At 35.6% G+C, this 16,879-nt stretch overlaps 1 protein-coding gene across 1 annotated transcript in view; it reads right to left on the bottom strand.

Annotated features, from left to right (window-relative positions):
* LOC131435793 (four and a half LIM domains protein 2) overlaps positions 1–16,879 on the bottom strand; it is a 412,903-nt gene that overhangs the window by 317,469 nt on the left and 78,555 nt on the right. The window lies entirely within an intron of this gene.

Below are 16,879 nucleotides of genomic sequence, written 5' to 3'. Positions count from 1 at the left end.
TGACGGCATACTTATCTATTTTTAATTTGTTCCTAACAACAAACGGTGACTTTGGTGCTGTAAATTTGATTGGTTCGGTACGACTGAACAAGAATTTTAATAGAACTAGGGTAATCGCACTCAAATTCTTCTACTCATTTCATTTTCTCCAAGTTATTACAGTACGATTTGACATTTGACTAATGTTAAAATGTGTTTCGAAACTACTGATAAGATGAACATAGGTGACATTCCCTTCCAACCCTTATCTGTTGAGGTATTTTAAGTGCATTGCTAAGAGAGTATGTATCAATACGCTACAGGGGTAGTCCTTGACTTTTAACAGGTTAGTAAATAAACCGATAGCAACCTGTTCGCATAAAAAAAACATATAAATTTTACTTTACAAGCTTTTACCTCTCCCATGAACCTTTTGGAGCAAGGATGGCTTTTATCGTATTAAAGAACGCTCACTAGCAACTCTTCACACGATTCAATCAGTGAATCCATCAAAGAGAGGCGGATATCATCGCAGCAACAAAAAATCGGCATGGTTCATTTAACATAGAATAGACAGGGATTCTCTCTGAAGCAACAAACGGTCGCTTATTCTCGTTTCGTGATCCGATTCTGTATGGGCAGTGGATAATTGCGATAGAATCATTTTACTATTGCTGCTTATTCTAACTATGTGCATATAACCTTTGTATAAGTTATGACGGTGAAAATGTATGTGAATGTTTCACACAAATGTTTTGAAATATTGCAACCTAGTATGAGAATCATCAAGTCGAATCATCGACTCGATTTTCTGCGATAATTGTCAACTTCTGGCGATTCTCTCTTGGTAAATTCCACACAGCACCAATCATTATCAGACTCAATACTAAATAAATGAAATACTCAGAGTATGAAGTGGAGCGAAGAAATGTAGAAAAATTCTCTCACGGTTCATGCAGTGAGAGACTCGAGTTCTTGTAGCATCTTCTACCGGATTGAAAATGTTGTATACAATATTGATAAATATCGAGCAGCTTCTGTCAAATTTTCGGCAAACACCAACGCTGTTTTGGAGTAGTAATGCCTTTTTTGTTATAAACGCGTTTGAATTTCGACGAAGAATAAATATTTGTGAGATAAATATTAAATTTGTGAGATAAATATTAAAGTCTAAAACCACGGAAAAAATTGAATGACGTCCGGTCTCAGTATGTAAAACAGTAGCTTGCGAGTTGGTAAAAATTGATTCAGTCGTCTACTAGAAATCGTACTTTTTGTTCACAAGAATCGGTGATCGGATTCCAATGAGACTTCAGTCGATCTTTAATCGGTCGTCTACAAATTGCTTAAAATAGTGTTTTGATAATTTTCAGTCAACCCGTAACATTGACGCCGAAACATGAATATTATTGATTACCAATCAAAATAACTGGAACTATTATGCATTTGGTTTGTTGGAACGCTATGGACAACCGACAAGTAACATCGATGTACATTTAAAGAGCTTTTATTTATTTTTGTATTCCACAAAGCAGCCATCTTCGACCTATGATAATTCTTCTGTATGTCAGCAATATGAACTTTCCAGATCAAAGATTTTCATTCGCTGGCGATTTTAAGTTATTTCAAATTATCAAAAACACGAAAGATAACTTTTTCGTTCAGATCCTAAATATTCGGTAATTATATCAATCGCAGCGATTGGTAGAGTGCACTTGAATTTAAGTAACTTCCGGTTCAAAAGTAATGGGGTAAAATGTGCAAAAAATAAATAAAAAGTGCACTCGGTTTTCTCGAAGACCGCTTAGCCGATTTTCATCAATTCAGATTCATATGCAAGGGTCTATTGTCCCATAGCCTGCTGTTGAATTTCTTCCGGATCCGGCTGCCGATTCCAGAGGAACGAGAAAAGAATGAAAAAGTACACATAATTTTCACAAAGATCCCTCAACCATTTTTTACAAGGTTAGATTTAAATAAAAGGTCTAACAAATCTGGATACGAACTCTGGTTCCGGAATTACAGACCTAACTATAAAAATTTCAGTTTTAGAGCATGACACTAAAAAATCAAGCTAAATACTTTCAGTTAGCCATACAATTCTTAAATTGAACAGATTTGGCTATCTAATGACCAAATACATTGATTTTGGGTCTACCGGATCTTTGTTCCCAAATCCAGAAGTGCCAAAATAAGTGATCGTGAACTCCAAATCGAAAGTCACACAAATTTCTCAGAAACGGCTGGACAGATTTTCACAAACTTAGGTTTGATTGAAAGGTATTATGTTCCTATCAGTGAGTGTAAAATTTTATCCGGATCCAACTTCCGGTTCCGGAAATACAGGGTTAAATGTATATGAAATAGCAATCCGTCATTTAGAGCGATAATGCGAAAAAAGGAAAATTTCCTCTTAATTTGATTCAAAATTGTTTCAATTTGTAGGTTGTGTTAGTTACTGATCAAACAAAACGATTTCAGCTATGCCTGATCCCAGTTTCCGGTTCCGAAAGTTCCGGAAATAATGGGCTAAACATCAAACCCGTACTCTTTTTATTTTCTCAGAGACACCAAAGTTTTCACAAATTTCGATTCAAATGAAAGATTTCATTGTCTCTCTAGACTGCTATTAAAATTTATTCGGATCCGACTTACGGGTTTCGGAACAACCGGGTGAAGTGTGTTTAAAATTTATATTTAAATGCAAAAGAAAATGAAATATTTTTTAAAACTTGACTCAAAGCTTTTTCAAAAGTTATTGTAGTATATGCTCAAAGAAACTTTTTTGTTCTGTTTCAAGATTCAAGTAAAAATATTTTTGAAGAATTCCATAGTAATTTATATGAAAGCATAAGTTATAAAGGGTGATTTTTTGCTGGTATCTTTTTGCCAACACTGTTTTTGACAGATCACGCATGAATCGTGTCTTGTATTATAGTCAAATTTGTTCAGTTTGGTCTATAATTTAATCATGAATCGACTTACGAACGAACAACGCTAGCAAATTATTGAATTTTACTATCAAAATTCATTGTCTGTTATCCAATTTTTTAAGGAAAAATTGTGTTCAGCGACGAAGCTTATTTCTGGTTGAATGGTTACGTCAACAAGAATAATTGCCGCATCTGGAGTGAAGATCAGCCAGAAGCATTCAATGCTATCAATGCATCCCAGAAAAGTCACTGTTTGGTGTAGATTATGGGCTGGTGGGATCATTGGGCCGTACTTCTTCAAAGGCTACGATGGGTGGAACGTTACTGTGAATGACGAGCGCTACCGTTTGATGATTGACGATTTTTTTGCCCAAAATGGATGAATTGGACATGCCTGTCATGTGGTTTCAACAAAACGGTGCCACATCCAACACGGCACGCGAAACAATTCCTGAATTGAGAGCCGCCTTCAGTGAACAGTTTATCTCACGTTCTTGGGCCCGTCAATTGGCCGCCAAGATCGTGTGATTTAACGTCTTTGGAGTATTTCTTGTGGGACCTTGATAAGGTTCATATCAACAAGGATAAACCAGCATCGATTGACGCACTGAAAGCCAATATTGAATCATTTATTCGTAAAATACCGTCCGATATGTTGGAGAGAATGTGCCAAAATTGGACCTTGCGCATGGACCATCTAAAGCGGAGCCGCGGCCAACATTTGCATGAAATCATCTTCAAACATTAAATTATATTGATTGTTTTTTCGATTCCAGTAAAGGTTTCATCACTTTCTAAATTTTTTATGTGTTATTTTTGAAAATCAAATCCTATACTTCTATAAAAATCACCCTTTATGAGAAAGTCATCATTACATCATTAGGTAGATTAAAATAGGTTTTTTCACATTCCAGTAACGGAATTCTGTCCGTATGGGGTTTTGTTCTTGATAAACAACTAAAATCAAAGCAACATATTTTCACATTGTCGCAAAGTCCTTTCACAGATAAGCTCAACATTGTCACACGTTCTCAATGGAAAAATTGAATCCAACAGCCTCATATTCATTTGATGACTGTTTCATTCATAAATGATCCAGATCCAGAACAAATGAAGACAGATTAAGAATTTTCGTCTCTCACTGACCCAAAAAGGAGTATCAATGCCAGCGTCACTCGTTCCTCTACGACAAAACGAAACCGAATTTCGAATTTCAATTCGCATTCTTTCATCGATATATGGAAAATCTGTGACGTTTGGCTGTAAAGAGTGTCTAAAATATGACAAATCGAGATAATTACACCTCAGAAGCTCTTTGGAAACCAAAACTACTATAGATTCGAGCACCAACAGGTTAACAATCATTGTGAATCGTTTTCTGCCATTATCGATTCTCAAAGCTTTAGTTGAATATCGACATTGTACAGTATTCGGTTTTCACTGACAACCGAAAATGACTGAAAGGGTAAATAAAAGAGAGAACACAATTTGTAAACTACAGTTCCACTTACGTCGTTGACTGGACATGGGTCTCGTTTTCATAATTTGCAAGCGGAGCTGAGAGTGCCAGTTATTTTTCGTCATATTCGTCTATTTTGATTCAATGAAAATGACTTCTACTAGCTCTGGTCCTCACTACCTTAAGCTCTCAGAATTGGATCAATGCTGCGTAGATTTATTCGTTTCGCTCTTGGTCATTTGTCAAAATGATTCTCTTTAGTCAAATATTTATGAAAACCAGGAGCTGCGTATTGGACTTGACACTCTGCAAGTGGGACAAATCCTGTTCGGAACAATACTGGGCGCAGATGATTCGACGAACAACATCGATTACTCAATTCTTGTCAGTCAAATCAGTGGAAATGTTCGTTCTAGAACTCTTCGCAACAATAATCTAGTTCGAGTTGATGAATCAACATCGCCGTTATTCAATTGCACCGTATCTTCAAACTGGACTCGATTTCCACATTCACAAAGCGATTCACCGGAATATTGTTATTTTCAGTGTTAGGATTCAGAAGGTCAAATAATGTTCTTTTCAATTGTTTCCCCGAGTCGGTTTTTACTGAATTTCATTCGGATCCAGATTCAACAATTGCGGGCTACAGTATGCTCTATTGTCTAAATCTAAGAGATTAAATCCAAACTAAATTAGAATTGGAACCGCAAGTGCATTAAAAAAAGTCTATTAGAATCACCATTCATATTCCAACGAAACCTTTTTTTATGCTAGTTCACCATCGTTCTGTTATTATGCCGTCAAACTCAACACGCCAAGGTGCTCAAAATCACAACCTTCAGTAGCACAAACACTCGAATGCTTGAGGTAACACCAACACACGCGCAAACACCAAGCACCGTGATCATGCACTTCGAATCTATGGGCTACGTAACGAATGGCACACTGCGATTATTATTGTCGGCAAATTCGAACGCCGCCACTACGATCCTATTCCAAAACGAGCTGCGGTTATGTCACAACTGTGCTTTCTGCGAGTTTTTTCTATTTTTTGGAACCGGTTTGCGCAGCCGATATAAGCCCAAACTATGGTTTTGAGCTACGATCATTTGTACGATCCATGAAACTCGATCTTAGTCAATCACTATCAAACTGATAAAACAAAACAATGCTTGATCTTCGCTGTAGCTCGTGATCACTTTTCGGGATCCCGAGTTCCGCCAATCCAAAAAACAATTTCTAATTTGGTAAACTACGCACCATTTGGATACGGACTTCGCGACTGTCGCCAATTTCGAACTAAACTGAGCATCAATCACCGAGGAAATAGCTCTGGAATCGAACAAAAACAGTCACGGTAAAAGTGCAGCATTGCTCGCCACGAAAGCAGTGGTATGAGGCATTGGCAAGCAAAACATGCGATAAGACTGTCCAGAGCAATCGATGTATGAGTCGCGGCGCGATCCAAAACAAATACTCACCGCACTTTGCAATGCGCCGCCGACGACGACGACGACGGTGAGTCCGGCCGAGGCTGCTGGAACTGGAATTGGACAATGCCCGTCAGCTCACTCTCTGTGGTAACGCCGGTAAGGGTCTGTCTGTCTGTCTGTCTGTGTCTGTGTGCGGGGATTGCACACGAGAAACGTGCTGCGGTAATCGGACGGAACGCGGAATTGTTATGACTGCGTGTCTATTCCGACGAAGTGTAACCGCATTTCTGTCGCTATGTGCTCACGGCTATTCGATGGCGCCGATGTCACCCCGTGACTTCGATGACTGGATGAACTGATTTGTATGATTCAGAAGTTGTTCAATTTGCGTACGATCAGAGTAATGCTAATATGTGCTAATTTTTGCTGAGATTGAAAATAACTCGTTATTTCTTCCTTATTTACACATGGGTTTGTGATAAGATTAATGAAACAAATTTGTTTTGATCAAAAATATTATACCCATAAAACCAGCTCTGAAGGTTGGAATAGTCAATACCGAAACAGAACTGGAATGTAAAATTTTACTGATTGTTCAATTTGTGATATGCTTTTTTGCGAGATCTCTTAGTGATTCACTGATATTGCTCGTTTGCTGATCGCGTCAGAAAATGGCAAACATACCAAAATCAGCAGAGCAAAAAAATTTTTTTTTTAATTTAATTTTTGTGTTTTTTTATTTGACTCAAATTTGACATAAGCGTTATTCATGACCAAACGAAACAATTTGCATAACTTTTGCCCTTTTCGCTCTACCCTTTCTTTTGAGAAGGGGCTAAGCAAAAATCCCTAGAAAATTTTCAATAATATATGCTTCAGAAACGGTGGGATCGACAAGAACTATGTTGAAAAAATTAGAACAGTTTTTTTTATTTTGTCGTGAATACGACTTGCTTTACTATGGAGCCTTTTCAAAATTTACTCTCTGAGAGAATGATAAGTTTTTGATTATGAATATCTCTTGTTGTATCTAACGTATCAACATCATTTTCGCTAAATCCCATCTGAAATATGGTCATCAATTAATGATAACATTTTCAATTGTATGTATTGTATTGTAATCACAAACTATTCAAAACTAAAGTTTTCTGAAATATTTGGTATCAACGAGTGTGAAAGAAGAAAACTTATGGTGCGTGTTTGCCCTTCTCTTACCCGAGCCGACGATTCTGATGTAGTAAGCAACATTTCATTTCTGCGTTACCGCAGTTGACTGAACAGGAAATGAATCGAGTGCATCATTTCGGTTGGTTGAGGTCCACAGTTCAGTTTCAGTTCCAGTATCGAAAATTCAGCTTCTAAATAAAATTTAAGAATTTAGCTCTAGATGCAGAATCAAGCATTCAGTTCTGCTGCGTGACGGTTTTTTTGTACATCGTTTGCAGTGTGAGTTTCACTTCGAACAAGAGCGGTTGCGTCATCTAGCTGCTAGTCGTTTGCATTGGAGAAAAATACAACGAAAAGTGAACAAAGATGGGGGACAGTCTACAAAATTAGCCCTTGTTATCTAAAGAACTTTTAGAATTACTTATTTATTGAAATATGCAAATCGGAAGTAAAAATAATTAGTTTAGTGAAGGTTTACAATCTTATAGATTCTGATTAGAAAATTTTTCGCATACTTTTTTCGGTTTTTTGACGTAAATACGTCTCACTTTACTATGGAGCACCTTTCAAGAGCTTATTATATGGGTGAATGGTAAGTTTTCGATCGTGAATTTTTTTTGTTCCATTTAACATAATTTTCTCTCCACGTTATTGGAGATGTGATCAGCAATGTGTGATAGAATTTTCAGTAGCATGTGGTAACCACAGTTCTAAAGCTCAGTTCTGAATTCCAGCTCTAGAGCTCACTTCTGGAAATCAGATTAAGAATCCAAGACCAGATTTTCTTTTTCATTTCCACAACCCAGATCATAATTTTAATTCCTCGTCCAGAATCTAAGGCCAGAATCGAGTTCCAGAATTCTGAATCTGTAGCTGAAACCGAATTTTAGAACTTGATTCTGCGCCTGGATTCTGTAACTGAGCTCATGGTCTCGATTCTAGACCTGGGCTTTAGAACTAAATTTCAGAAATGAATTCTGGGCTTAGATCTGAATCTTGAAACTGAAGATGCGTATGAGACCAGAATTCAGTTTCAAAGTTTCTGTCCGGAATTCAGAATTCAGTATCCTGAAACTGAGTTCTGAACCTGAAGTTCTGGAACTTCAGTCCGAAATCTAGGATCATAATTCAGATTCAAAATTCAATTGTATTTACAGAATTCAGTTCAAAAATACACTACAGAATCCATGTTCAAAATTCAGTTCAGTGCAGGATTAGAATTTGGTTCATGAATTCAGTTCTACAATCTAGAAGAATAACAAAAATTAAGGAAATAGAATCTGAAAATTTTTGAACTGAATTAATTTGAATTTCGGAGCTGAGTTCGGGATCCGAATTTTAGAACTGAATCCTGAACCGGAATTCCGTAGCTAACACTCAGCTGTAGAATCTAGGTCCAGAGTACATTACTAGGATTCAGGTTGAGAATTCATTGCCGAGCCAGAATCCTGGTCTCGAATATAGTTCCAAAACACAGATTCAGTAATCAGTTCAGCAATCCAGAATTGAGTTCTAGAATTCAGCTTCAGAATTCAGTTCCAAAATCTAGTATCGAAATTGAGAATTCAGATTACAAAATTCAGTTCTAGCAGTCAAATTTCAAAATTTGGTTCCAGAAACCAAGGTCCAGAATTCAGATTCCTTAATATCAAAGAAACTGAACCATTTATTTTATTCGTATTCACGTCATCCGGTAATGTCTCTAACATTACCCACTCGTCTTTTTGTATATGTTGTAGCAGAAGTCCAAAGTAAAATACTGTAAAATTTCTAGAATGGAGAAATAATATTTGAAAAAGTAACATATTTTTTAAATAATGAAAATTTTTGAAAATTTATTTTATTTGATATAGGGAACAGGCAGGCAGGTCTGATTGTTTAGTTAGTGATATGTTTTTTAGCGAGATCTCCAATTGATTCGTTGCTATTGCTCATTTGCTGATCGCGTCAGTAAATAACAAATATACCAAAATCGGCAACTCCGGTATTAAAATATAATATAGCTTTTGCATAAATTTTTCAGCAGGGCGTTTGTCTCCTATATGACTTGTGAATTGAACTGTATTTTTTCAAAATATCTCGTGAGAAGAAATGCGGAGAATAGTCTACGTTCGATACAGTAGGGGAATATGGGGTAAAATCTATCACCTTTTCTCAGAAGTGACCAATTTTTCGCGCCGAAATTTGAATGGAACTGAAAGTTCACACTGAAATAAAAATCTTATTTAAATTCATTAGATTCGTCATATGAATCGTATGCATCGTATAATTCATAGAAGTCATATATTAACTTATAATCTTTATTAAACATGTACATAAAGCCTAAAACAGTGTGACCATAATGAGTTGATAGGATTATCATATATAATTTATACGAAAATAAAACTTATTCCAATATAATTATAGTATTCATTAGATTTGTCATGTGAATCGTGGATTCATAGAAACATAACATTATTGGAAGCGTAATCTTAATGACAGAAGAAAAAGATATGCTGTTTTCCGATGTTCCGTTACTGAAAAAATTAGCAAATTTACTGAGAAAAATATTAGCTGAGCTACGTTATGGTGTTTTTTTTTCACATAAGAATGGTCGTGAATCACACTGTTCATCAGCTGCTTCTAGTAGGATATATCTTGCCAGCTAGGATACATTTTGCAGGATCATAAAATAATAATAAGGTATGTTTATTTTTTTCATTACTGTCTGATTAGTAAGATTTTTATTTGGTATTTGCGGGGTCACACTTCTTCACCGCAAGTATCAGAAGGTGCTCCCTCACGGGATTCATCAGTAGTACAGCCCGGATCCTGAAAGAACAGTGCAATGATCTTCTATTCGTAGTTGATCTGTTTCACCTGGTAGCAGCAAATCTCCGATAGAAGTAAGTGTTGTTGAAGTATTAAAACGCGATATGAAATAAACAATGACAAAAAGTTTCTGATAAAAACACAGCTATTTTTATATTGTAGCTTTCGATTCCACTCCATATAACAAACCCATTACACTGAGATCTCTTTTTGCGTGGGGGATACGTACCGCGTGAAAAAAAAACGCGCAAAAAACCGCGTAACTTCGGAAATCCGCGTAAAATAAACCGCGTGAAAAAAGACCACTGTGTATTTTCAACAATGCAGTATATTCGCATCATTTGTTTAAAACAATAGTAATCATTTGAGTTTTATTTTACTGGTAAATGGAACTAGAAAGGCCTCCATTAAACGTTATATATGGGGCATTCCAAGCCACTTCCAATTTTTTTTCATCTAACTTTTTTTTTCGGTAAAGAATTCCAAAATATTCGACACGTATTTTTTTATTTCAATATGGTACGTGGAATTTGCGAGATATGATTTTTTAAAATTTGTTTTTTCAACAGTCTATACTGTAAAATCTAATAAAGATACAAAAATTCGTTCAAGACATGATATGTACGTCTTTTCCTTATCTTTCAAATAAGAAATTCTATAAAACAGCCTTTAAAGTTAATTTAATGAAAAATATTAAAAATTAATTTAAAAAAAATTCAAACTTGCGGTTATTTTTTTTCTTTTTTTAGTTGAATAAAGTTTAACTCAATCTTGGCAAAGTTTCAGAGAGGAAAGATCAATACTTTCGGAGCAGTGAATTTTTCAACAACGACACGCACGCGCGGAGCGTATCGCAGCGCAACTCACTCGAATACGGGCCTAACTTGTCGACACAAGTCGCGTCACTGATCGAATCCTAACTTTGACAGTTTATTGTTAGCAACGTTTCAGTTAAGATTGCGGCGCAAAATTGAATTCAAAGATCATAATGACTTATGTTAGCACAAATCAAAAACATTCGTTGCGTCGGGTTTCTTCTTCCCGTCTTGAGATATTCGATTTTTTTGCAAGCAAACACATGTATTGTGTGTACCGTGTAGGCAAAAAGCGAGTAAAAATGGGCAAAGGATTTACGTGAGCGTAGAAATAGTGATGACATACAGTTTTGGAAAAGTAGCGAAATGATGCAATTTTCACTATTCAGCTGTGAAGGAAAATTCTGCTGATGCGATAGTGATCACAGATGTTGAATCCTCTGAGACTGATAACAATGATGACCATGTGTCTATATTCAGCGACTAAACAGAAGTAATTTTTACATTTACTTGCTTTGTAACATTGCATTTCTCAAATTTTAAATATCAATTGCCTTTTCAGAATGAACCATATTTGCCATATATATTTCTTTATCTTACCGAATTGAAACAAAAATTTCATTCAAAAGATGCAACTAAATCAATATACGATGCACACATCAAGATATTTTGTTACAAAAGAAAGGAACCTCGTGGGAAAAATGCACTTCATAAATTGTTTCTATATTTGTTGTGTGATTATCTAAAAGTTATAAGGGACGCTAATAAATTTGATTAGGCCAGAAATTCATTCGTTACATGAAAATAGTGCAAATATATTAGAATATCATACAATATGAAAATGATAATTTTGCTCAGTGCATCTCGACAAGATAATACTGGGTTGCGTAAAGGAAGCTGACACATTTTGTCCTCTGGTTACACTGAACCCAAACAAGGGAGGAAAAAACCGAGCTCAGCATCGGAAAGTAGAAAAAAGAAGGTTCGTCTAGTAGTTTTCCATCATAAAGCATTTATTTTCGTCTAGTAGTTTTCCATCATAAAGCATTGGAGTGTCGCTCACCGTGTTTTTATTTATAACTCATTTTTGAAGAATTAGTCGTACATTACAATTATTCGTGAGTTTAAAAAACATTTCAAATATACACTCTTACCAGCCGATACCTAATTTTGGGTCAAAACCTACCCAAAATCAACTGAAGTGCACCTCCCCAATTTTGAATAACGAGTGATGACCTCAAAATTTAGGTAAATGTAACTTTAGTACAAGTGTTATGCCATAACAAAGTTCGCTACCCATTTTTAACGACCAACTCAAAGTTTGAGTAGATAACATGACATGACACTATGAGTAAATTCATCTAAAAATAAATTTTCTTGTGCACTAATTACCCCGGGTTGGCGGTGTAATGTATAGGGCGTTGGTCTTACAAGCCAGTTGGCGTATGTTCGAATTCCGACCTGGAAGGATTCTTAGTATCAATAGGATCGTAGTACTAACCATGCAATGATTCTGTACGCTAAGAATAGACTGCGAAGTCTGTTGAAACAGAAAGGCCAAATTTCACAAAAGAAATGTAATACCAGGACTTTGATTGTTGGGGCACTAGTTCCACCTACATTGAACTGAGCAAACTATTTACTATCAGTACCTTGTGTTATGTAAAAGTTGTTTCACTAGTTGGTTTCCCCCAACTAGTATTAGTTGGTACTTGAATTGAGCTAAGAATTCAATTTAAACTAACTAAAACTAAGACTTTGGATCTGATTTCTTATGCTCGATTTTGGAACTGAATTTAGCTTCTTAATAAATGTCCTAAATTCAAATTAAGAGTTCGGCTTCAGGAATTCAATTCCAGAACTCTGGAACAAAGTTCATAATATGACTTTTAGATCTGGATTCTGAAACTAAATTTTAGGTCTGTACTTCAAACCTGAATCTCGGAATTGATTTCTGAGCCATAATTTAATTCCAGATTACTGTTTTAGAATTTACTCCCTGAATTCAGATTTAGTTCCTTGCAAACCAAATACTGTGAACGTGTGTAGTTTATATATGAATATTGAAAAACGTGGAATAGTTTTCAGCGAAATGACCCGACTTCATCTAAGTAATTGCAAAAGTCCAATCACATACAGTTTGCAAAATTGCTTTGCGAAATTGGAGGTAAGTTATCGAAAGCAATTACTAGAAATTGGTCGATTGTGGCACGCTGATAGTGACTACATTGAACTAAGAACCAATTTTTTTACTCCACTCCAATATTCTAGTCAGACATCTGTTATCTGTGATAATAATAAACTGCAATCTACGTTGTTGTTCACTTCTTCTAAATGGCATTCTAATACAAACAAATTTAATATCAGACCGTTTTGTTAGGTAACTTAGCACAACATAATCAAACAAATTGTTCAAGTATGTGTCAAAGATGAGCTGTATTGCTGAATATTTTGATCGGACTACAAAAAATATACTATTCACTTTCGTTCGGATTATACCTATTATAAACATAAATGGGAGCTATTTTCCATTTATACAAAGTATTCCGACTAGCAGTTTCATGACTGATTCAACAAAAAATCAAAGTTCACTCATAAAATTCAAGGATGTTGGAAGAAATCTGTTCAATAACATACACTAGACGTACGGTGAATAAATATTAAATTTTATTCGAGGAAACACTCATTTCCATGACTTCATTTAATGCGAGATGACTCATTTGTATGTACTACTGCGCAAATAGTTTAACTTTTCTTCGCCGCATTCTGATGCACGTGAACATGCACTTGTATTTGCTGCACCGGTTGCTTATTCTTTTCGCGGCACACGGACGCAATATGACCCTTCTTGCGACACATGAAGCATAATGCGTCCCTGTGAGAGCAGGTGGACTCTTTGTGCAGATGCCCGCATATTCTACATTTATGATTTCCTGAATCCGCTCTCGGTCCCTTAGATCCGGTGGACGTGGATTGGGTCGGTTTTCCGGAACAGCCAACTCCCTTCGACTTGTTGGTTACTGGAGTTTTGTTGGTTTGTTTCGGTTGAAACTCTACCACCTGAGTCACAGTTTTCAGTTTTATCTGCTGCACTGTAGTCACTCGCGTAGGAACAGCTTTCGCCACTGGTGGATTTTTATCAGCTTTATGGTTTGTTGTTTTCCGTTGCTGTTGAGCTCCTGCCATCGTCAAAACATATTCACACTCTTCAAGCGTCACCAACGAAATGTGATTGCTAGGAATGTAGCACATTCAATGTGTACCACAGACGTTGAGACACAAATTATTTTTCAACAGGTGGGCATACCTCTCAAAAATGAGAATTTTCACTAGATGTATGACATAGTTTTATTCATTTATCAAAATAAAATAACCAAACTAGAATCCATTCTTTCTGAGATTCACCCGGTAATCATCTCGGCCCTTTGATATTCATGCTATTCGTTACTGGCATTATGTCGTGATCAATGTATGTTCTATCCAACAAGACATTAAAACTAAAGTCTTCGTGAACCATTCGCCATGTCTTTTCGAATATTGCAAAACATCATTTTAAACTCGCAAATAAGAACTAAAAATAAACTATCGTAATAGCTTTCTTCTTGTCATGTTGAATTGTGGATGTTGAAACTTTCAATTGAATAAATAAGTAGGTAAATAAATGACATCGGACTAATTTAAATCTATCTACACCTATCAGATCCGGTTCAGTGCCAGGACAATTCTGAGTTCGGACGCTAATATTCTTCCACAAGTATATTCCACGCTCATATTCTCCCATATATTTTTAATGCATGTATTCGCACTTGTCCGGTTCACTACCCTAACACTACCGAATAAAAGTGAATACACGCATTGAAAACTTATGGAAGAATATAAGCGTTTCATAATTCATTATGCTTTAGTTGATAATTTGCCTTTAGCTTAAAACACTAGAAAAGTTTGTTTATGCAGGAGTGCAAGAAGAGACAAGCTCAGTAATTTTTCTATCTAGAATAAGACAACAAGCCTGGAAATCAATGCCTAAAATAATGCATAAAACAAAACACGAAAATTCATGAAAAAACACTTTTCCAAATTGTCAATCCAAATAAGAATCTGTGCACAATTTTCAAAAAAATGTTGGCATCAATAAATATCTATGATCTGTGATACTGCATTATGGACTAACAAGTCTAACAATTTGATTGAAACCCGCAAGTGCATGCGTCACTCACGCGCCCAGCACCGGCGTTCGTCATTCGTTCGATATTCCATATTCCACTAGGTAGAGATGCAGTCATTTGAAAGCTGTTCGATAGCATTTTGCCAATCGAGACACCATCTGCTAGCGAAGAGCGTAAGTTTCATAGATGACTTGATTGCTGTACACTCAGACAAAATGATCCTCGAAAGTCGTAAGTACGAATTATGACTTTCAGAAAATTCTTCCTCCGATATTCATAAGATAGTTGCATGAAATTCACAAAAATGTTTGAAGCAGTTTCATAGCTTACGTTGTATGATCATCATTTTTGTAACATAGTAAGCTCTGTTCTGTAATTTTATTCTGAACTTGTTTATTTTTAACATTTTTGTATCAACTGTTGAAAAACAATTTAAAGATATTTTCAGTGTGTTTATACTGAAAATATCTTTAAAATCTTCCCATAGTATAGACTGATCACATATAAATACAAGTTGAATTTTCGCATCAATGGAAATAAAATTGATTTACTATTCCCTTTTATAAAAATAATTCATTCATTAATATTTTTGAATCCGAAATTATTTTTTCCTCGTTCGAATTTTTGTCATGACTAAATCGTAAGACAAAATTGTGACATTTTCACATATCGGACTATTGATGAGATACATCCAGAAACTCATGAGACTGCATATGAAAATCTCTACCTGTTAATGGAATTGATTTCTGCATGATTCATAAACTTTAGTCTTATTAAGCACTTAGTTACTTTTTCCTCAGTGTAGAATTTCAGTTGCTAGGAATTAAAGATGTCACTTTTACCGATTTTGATGATGGACACCCAATTTTATTTACATTTTTTCCAATAATCCAATCTTCCATCTTTGGCAATTGATGGATACCATTTCCAAAGAAACCTTTCATCTTTCATTAACGAAATCGAGTAATTTTCGTACATCCTCGAAAGTTTAGAAGTGTTGCTCGGTCGGTGCGTGTTCCATCGAAGAAAAGAGGTGATTATTAGAAGGTACCACATATGGAGAATGTAGCGGGTGCGGTAGAAGCTCCTAATCAAGCGTATAAATTGTTTTTTATACCACTTTGGAGTTTGAATAATATTATGGAGCTGTTGAACCTGTAGATTACACCGTGAGAAAACAGATTTTGAGAGTTACGTGATGGTCAAAACTCCACTGCCGGCAGGCCCTACGAAGCAGAACAGAGTCAAAAAACCACATAAAATGAAGGATGGAACCGGGGTAAAATAAATGACAAGAGAAAAAAATACATAAAATAGTACTAATTAACAGGGTTTGAGTGTTTAGTAGAATATTTATGATCAAATAAAATTTTTTTTCACCATTGAATTCAACTATAGGTATATCACGTCACTATACACATTCAGTATGTATCTCACAACACTTTTAAAACAAGTAGTTTTTTTTTATACCTATAGTTGAATTCAATGATGAAAAAAAAATTTTTTTTATCATAAAATAGTAGTTTATTTTAAAAACTATAAACGTTACGAAGTTTTATGAAACTGAGTGGGCGTCTGAGTAAAGGTACTATGAAAAAAAATTGTTTTTTGTTCCGCTTCCCCTCTTCGGGCTCTAGAAAAACTTCCTGACAATATGTGCTGGGTTGGGAATCGAACCCAGGCGGGTTGCGTGAAAGGCATCGACTTTATACCAGTCTCTAATATGGAAAAATATTCCTTTTGACGAAGCGTCTCACTCGATATTATCGGTAGATAGGAAACGTTACGTTATGTCAAAGAAGCTAGAAAGCGTTGCACACGATAATTATCTTAAATTGAGGGTTTCAAATCATATGAGTTATTTTGTGGAAATTATGAATGTTAGAAACCGTTATAAGGGTTAGATTCTGTGGTTACGATGCGTTACTTTTGAGGAAGTTATAAGGGTTACGAAGTGTTATATACGTCGCACTTTTGTAAGTTATTGGCGTAACGAAGCGTTACATGCGTTACGTTTTCGTATGTTATAGGCGTTACGAAGCGTTATATACGTTACTTTTTTGTGAGTCATAGGCGTTACGAAGCGCTACATACGTTGCTTTTTCTTGAGTTATAG

The sequence above is a fragment of the Malaya genurostris genome, chromosome 3 (genome assembly GCF_030247185.1).
Source record: "Malaya genurostris strain Urasoe2022 chromosome 3, Malgen_1.1, whole genome shotgun sequence".
Lineage (NCBI taxonomy): Eukaryota > Metazoa > Arthropoda > Insecta > Diptera > Culicidae > Malaya > Malaya genurostris.
The sequence above is the reverse complement of the archived record's forward strand: the minus strand, read 5'-3'. Positions and strand labels throughout refer to the sequence as shown.